The 7,020-nt window shown below is 41.8% G+C and overlaps 1 pseudogene; it reads left to right on the top strand.

Moving 5' to 3' along the window:
* The first annotated feature begins 4,427 nt into the window (after positions 1 to 4,427).
* Positions 4,428 to 6,513, top strand: LOC117133482 (annotated as a pseudogene).
* Positions 6,514 to 7,020: the final 507 nt, after the last annotated feature.

Below are 7,020 nucleotides of genomic sequence, written 5' to 3'. Positions count from 1 at the left end.
TAATACACTTAACCTTGTCGAAATCACCTATCCCCCGCTAGAGTCACGAGTCTAAACGGGCTGGGGGCTAACTGTTGGGGTCAAAAACGGTTACGACAAATTTAACATCCAAAACATCCGAGGAAAGAAAGTGAGAATTTCTCCGAAGAGTACTTTTCGAAAAAATAGACTCTTTCTTACGAAAAAGCTTTACGGAAGAAAGAATCGATGCCGACGAAAGGCTCGAAACAGGTCGCTACGTAGCAACCAAACCCGAGCCAAGCTCTTTCGCTACGTAGCGACCGAATAATCGTCCCGCTCGGTCGCTACGTAGCGACCGAGCGATCGTCCCGCTCGGTCGCTACGTAGCGACCGAGCTCAGCCAAGCTCGGTCGCTACGTAGCGACCGAGCACTCGTCCCGCTCGGCGGAGTCGCTACGTAGCGACGAGCTCAGCCAAGCTCGGTCGCTACGTAGCGACCGAGCGATCGTCCCGCTCGGTCGCTATGTAGCGACCGAGCTCGCCAAGCTCGGTCGCTACGTAGCGACCGAGCAATTCGTCCCGCTCGGGTCGCTACGTAGCGACCGAGCTACAAGCCAAGCTCGGTCGCTACGTAGCGACCGAGCACTCGTCTCACTCGGTCGTTACGTAGCGATCGGGCTCGAGTCAAAGTTCGGTCGCTGTGTAGCGATTGAACCTTTCCGAACATCGATACGACACCAGTCCATGCATTCTCGTCAAACCTTCGAATGCTATCTCCCGAAGACCGTAGCAAGCTCAGTCCATGTTTCCCGATATTCTAATTCATCGATCAAACTTCGCGGATTATAAACCGCGAAAAACTCGTAGTAAACGTGTCGAGTCGGAAAACGGCCAAAGGGGACCTAAAACACAATTCGAAGCCCATCCTACGATCTTTCCTAACCAAAGGCCCTGAACCACAGCATGGTTCACGCTTGGCCCACGAGGAAGGATAAATGTCAAGTTTCCGCGGATAAATACGGAAGTTTTGAAGATAATTGTGAAGATCGGGAAAAATGGAATATCTCCATTTTTATGCTATGACGGCTTAAGGGCAGAAGAGTAAAAGCGTAAACCGACCTTGGAGCTAGTATATAAGGAGTCCTAGGCGAGGAGCAAGGGAGAGAACTTTTTCAGAGCAAACTTAGAACTTAGAGCAATTTAGGCAATTTTCTGTTTTTGTTATTTCGAGCTGCGACTCAATTAGGTTTAGCCGTCTTAAGGTTGCTAGAACTAGGAATCTCGCTGACAGCTCTCGAGCCCAGGCTTATACCTTGTTGTAACGCTCATACGCAGATTCAGAATAAGATCTACTTTGCTCTCTCTTTTCGATTTATTATTTTTATCGTTGTTATTCTCGTGTTCTGATTGCTTGACGTGTGGTAATTAACAGATATCCGGGTCCTCTGGGAAACTAGGGTTTTCTTAGTTTCCTTATTTAAACGGAAATCGACAGTGTAAATTTCGGTTCCCACAAGGACAAAGCAACAAGAGTGTGATAATGCAAGGAAACCGGGGTTAAGATCTGTACGTGCTGAAGGACGTGAGGTTTCAAGCTTTTTACTCAACACGTCAACAAGCAGCGAGTGATGGTGTGTGGCATAGAAGGCTTGGTCATACCAATATGGAGGTTCTTCAGATCTTTCAAGAGTTTAGCTATTGTAATGAATAAGACAAGCTCACGTCTCTGTTGTGATGCTTGTCATTTAGGAAAAAGTTCAAAGCTTCCCTTTGTAAACTCTGATTCTGTCTCTAGTCGTCCCTTGCAAAAGATTCACTCTACTTTTGTGGGGGCCTAGTCCTGTTGTGTCATCTCAAGGATTCAAATATTATGTCATTTTTATAGATGATTATTCGAGATTCACCTGGTTTTATCCTCTCAAGCACAAGTCTGAGTTCTTTTCAGTGTTTATTCGGTTTCAAACAATGGTCGAAACTCAATATAGGCAGAGTATAGCTCAGTTTCAGTGTGATGGAGGAGGAGAATTTGTAAACCGGCAGTTTCTTCATCACTCACTTACAGTCCAGAGGCATCAAGCAGCTTATCTCATGTCCACACACCCCTCAACAGAACGGTTTGGCAGAGAGGAAGCATAGACATATCACTGAGCTTGGAATCACAATGATGTATGACAGCAAGTACCTCAACTGCTATGGTTGAAGCTTTCTTTACTGCAACTTTCATCACCAATCTCTTACCATCTTCTGTCTTGGCTGAGAAACAAAGTCCCTTTGAAGTGTTAAATGGTCATGCTCCGGTTTACACATCGCTGATAGTATTTGGGTGCAAGTGTTACCCGTGTCTGCGGCCTTCATGAAGAACAAGTTAGATCCGAAGTCTCTTGTCTGTGTGTTTTTGGGTTACAATGAAAATATAAAGGATATCGATGCTTCTATCCACCAACCGGGAAAGTTTTCATCTCTCGCCATGTTTTGTTTGATGAGAATCACTTTCCATTTGGAGATCTTTATAGTCAATTCCACAAGACTACAGATTCATCTTTGCTGAATTCATGGAGAAGTGTTAATCTGCAACAGTCTCCGTCTGAGACTGAAACTGAAGCTCTTGCTGAAGATCTTCCTACTCATGTAGTAAAGCAGGTGATTATTCCGCAAGCTCAGCTACCACAGAGTCCAGTTCAAGAGCAAAACGTTCAGGAGCAAAACGTCCCTGATGAGTCAGCCACTGAATCTTCCTCAGGTTCCTCAAGTTCTCAGTCTGATGATGACAATGACGTTGTGCAGCAAGTGGTTCCACCTATCCATACAATGACAACTCGGGCACGTGCTGGTATTATCAAACCCAATCCGAGATATGCAATGGTGACAGTGAAAGCAAGTCATTCTGAACCTAGAAGCCTAAAGGCTGCTTTACAAGATCCGGGATGGTATGGAGCAATGGAAGAAGAAGTCGACAATATGGTAGAAACAGAGACATTTGAGCTGGTTCCACCAGAAGAAAATCAACATCCAGTAGGCTGTGGCTGGGTTCACGAGGTTAAACTTAATGCCGATGGTTCTGTGTTGAAACTAAGATCTCGTCTGGTGGCTAGAGGTAATGAACAAGAGGAAGGTGTGGATTTTCTTGAAACGTTTAGTCCCGTTGTTCGAACAGCTACCATTAGAACTGTGTTGCATGTTGCTGTCACGAAGAAATGGATGATCAAACAGCTTGACGTCAAGAATGCATTTCTTCACGGTGATCTTAAAGAGTCAGTCTACATGATACAACCCCCCAGGTTTTGAAGATCAGACAAGACCAGACTATGTATGGAAACTAAAGAAGGCTATATACGGTTTGAAACAAGCTCCACGAGCTTGGTTTGACAAGTTCAGTAATTTTCTTCTTTGAGTTTGGGTTTCAGTGTAGCTTCCCGGATCCTTCATTGTTCATTTATCATCAAGGAACCGATGTTCTTTATCTCCTTCTCTATGTGGATGACATGATCTTGACAGGGAATAATGAGACATTGTTGAAGACATTGATTGAGAAACTCAGTACTGTTTTTCGTATGAAGGATATGGGTTCAATTCACTACTTTCTGGGTATTCAGGTTCATCAATGTGATAATGGTCAGTTTCTGAATCAGTCCAAGTATGCACAAGATCTTCTCATAACTGCAGGCATGAGAGACTGTGCACCGATGCCAACTCCATTACCGATGAAGCTTGACAATCTTAAAGGCTCTGATGAACTCTTTGCTGAGCCTTCATACTTTCGAAGCTTAGCGGGCAAATTGCAGTACTTGACGCTGACGAGGCCTGATCTTCAGTTCTCTGTAAATTATATTTGTCAGAAGATGCATCAGCCAAGTATCTCCGACTTTGCTCTGTTAAAAAGAATATTACGGTATGTGAAGGGCACCTTTGATATGGGAGTAAGCATTAAGGAGTCAACAACTTCAACACTGGTCTGTTACAGTGATTCGGATTGGGCAGGTTGCAAAGATACACGTCGCTCAACTGGAGTATTCTGCACAATGTTGGGATCCAATGTCATTTCATGGTCTGCTAAACGACATGACACTGTCTCCAAGTCTTCCACAGAGGCAGAATATAGGACGATGTCTGCAGCAACTTCTGAGATAGTATGGTTACAGCACTTACTGAAGATCATGGGGCTGCAACAACAGATCATTCCTCTGCTTCTATGTGACAATTTATCCGTAGTGTGCCTCACTGCCAATCCAATGTTTCACAAAAGAACAAAACATTTCGATGTGGACTATCATTATGTGAGAGAAAGGGTCGCAATGAAGGCAATGGAGGTGAAACACATCCCTGCAACTCTCCAAATGGCGGATATTTTTACAAAATCTTTGTCTCAGGAGTCGTTTTATAAGTGGAGAAGCAAACTTGGCGTTTTTTCGTGCCTCCCACGTCAAGTTTGAGGGGGAGTAAAGGCGGTATTGATATTGGGGCCCTCGACTAAAGCCCAAACAGAGAAAAAGGAGAAGGCCGTTGGAAGTAGTCAGCCCAAGAACGCGACTCTGTCGTTTTCTGAGAAGCCAGTGAGCAAGCAAGTTTTACGTAAGCATTGTACGACCAAGCCAGCTCACTGTGTGGAGATAAAGAACAGCTTCGCGTGCTTGGACAGCTGTGCACTGGTGTGCTGAGGTTAACCTAATCTTGAGAGTAGTATATAAGAGTTGTAAAGAGAGAACTTGGCCGTTAAGTTGAAAGTGAATAAAAAGTTAAAGTTTTCTTCTTCTCTACGTCTTTTTTTCTTGCGATTCACATAAAACACAGTTTCGACGACAACAACATCTTCACAAACATATAAATCGAGAGAAATCACAAGAGAAAAAAATGGCCAAGGGTCGATAAGAGAGAGAGATCAGAAAACAACAACGGCATTGCCGGAAACGATCAGCCGTCGATTTTGAAACAAGAATTCTTTCTATTTATGTGCTGAATATTTAATTGGGCTTTTTGTCTGAGCCGTCGTTTTTTCTTCTCGCCCTCAAGTTGGTGTCGGTGAATGGCTTGGATCTGGCACGTGTAAGGAAATCTTGAATTATCTCAAATATCCTTTTTCTAAAAAGGAAAGACTCGTAAAAAAGGAAACAATGATTTTCAAAAACAATATCAGATATTAACTGTCAAAACGAGAATAAATATACACCCCAATAAAAAAGAATCACACACTGATTTTCAAGTTCTAACAAGAAGCTGGAGTGTTACCCAAGAAAAGTAATGTCGAGCCTCCCTTCGAAGAAACTTCTTGACGATCTCTACAGTCGATTTGTTGTGAACGGCCCCGAGGAAGATAAAAAGTCTATGAATCGACTCATGTTTCTTGTAGAGAGTGCTCACTGGTACTACTACGAAGATAACGTTGTCGAAAACGACCAAACCCTAAAGTCGCTGTCCTTTAGAGAGTTTACTCGTCTCTTATTCAATAACTCTGATCTGTTGAGACCTTACGTTGCATCCATAGATAAGATATTCAGAGACTTTGGTTATTACAAGTCTCGAATCCCTGTGGCTGGTGCGATTATCCTAGACGAGACATATGAACGTTGCTTGCTGGTCAAGGGATGGAAACAATCATCTAACTGGAGCTTTCCACGAGGGAAGAAGAATTCGAATGAAGAAGATGATGTTTGTGCTATACGAGAGGTCCTCGAGGAGACAGGGTTTGATGTCTCGAAGCTGCTTAAGAAGAAGAATACATCGAGATTACATTCGGAGGAAAGAAGAGAGTGAGGCTTTACGTTGTGGTCGGTGTGAGAGATGATACAGCTTTTGCACCACTAACGAAGAAGGAGATCAGTCAAATCTCATGGTTTCGGCTTGATGGGCTTGAAAGTGGATTCGCTGGTCTCAAGTTGTTTGAGGTTGCACCTTTTCTAGCATCCTTGAAGTCGTGGATATCAAAGCACATGTCTCCTCTCAGCATTGACAAGCACCTTAAACCACCACTCTGCGTGTGGACTACAACAAGGAAGACAACGACAAAGATAACAATAACATCAACGGAAAGAAGATGCAATGTAAAACCTTGGAAACAGTCTCTAAAGGTCAACAAGTCAAATCTTGCAGGCCTTGGGAATTTGTTCTTGAGTAGAGTCAGTAATATGGTGTGGTCGGATTGTAGAGCAAAATAGTACTTTTCTATTTGGTTTGTTGTACATGATTATATTGTATATCCACTAGTAAATGAAACCAAGCGGTATTCTTTATTTTCAAAGACTTTTTTTCTTATTAATTTCAGAGCAAGCAACTTATTGATAGCAATGAACTTGATCAAAGCTTAAAAAACTGAAAATAAGAACACAGATACTTTTTTTGGGCAATTGATATTGCCTCTTTTTGGCTTTCTCATTGATTTATAAAGAAATGAAACAGAGGTTGGAATCATTGATTCCTAAAATACTGGAAGTGGAAAAGTGGGAGTTAAGACCATCTCCATCCATTAGAATCCATTAGAGGGGTTTTTGCCAAAACTAACCCACAACTTGATTTTAATTCCAAACCTATACCCAAACTTGAATCAAATGCAAAACTAACCTAAAAGCCTAGTAAATTACAAGCTCAGCCCCTTGTGACCAAACAAAAAAAGAAGCCATTTTTACGAATATAGCCCCAGTAAATCGTCTGAGTCGTCTGAGATGTTGGAAGTCGTCTGGACGACTGAAGTGTAAGTCGTCTGGTACTAGTTTATTTTAAAAATAATTTATAAATCTTGTAAAAAAATATTTTGATGCGTAAAAAATAAAAAATCAAGTAATTATAAACAGTTTTAACTGATATAAATTAAGATATGATAAAATTGATTTGTTTTGAAGATAGATGAAAGGAAGTAGTGAATCATGAAATACTTTGGTTTAGGAGTTTGGCAAACATATGTTGTAGTATTGTATGTATTGTTAGGGTTAGATTTTGGAAAACTAAAATGTTTTTTTCAAAAATTAGTTTTCACCTATATGTGTTTATTTCTGTGTATAGTAAACACTTTTCAAGTTTGATTTGGTTTTATGAAGTGTTTAATTAGATAATTAAGTTTAGGGGTTATGT

This window comes from Brassica rapa, chromosome A04 (genome assembly GCF_000309985.2).
Source record: "Brassica rapa cultivar Chiifu-401-42 chromosome A04, CAAS_Brap_v3.01, whole genome shotgun sequence".
Lineage (NCBI taxonomy): Eukaryota > Viridiplantae > Streptophyta > Magnoliopsida > Brassicales > Brassicaceae > Brassica > Brassica rapa.
This window is presented reverse-complemented; position numbering and strand designations above follow the sequence as displayed.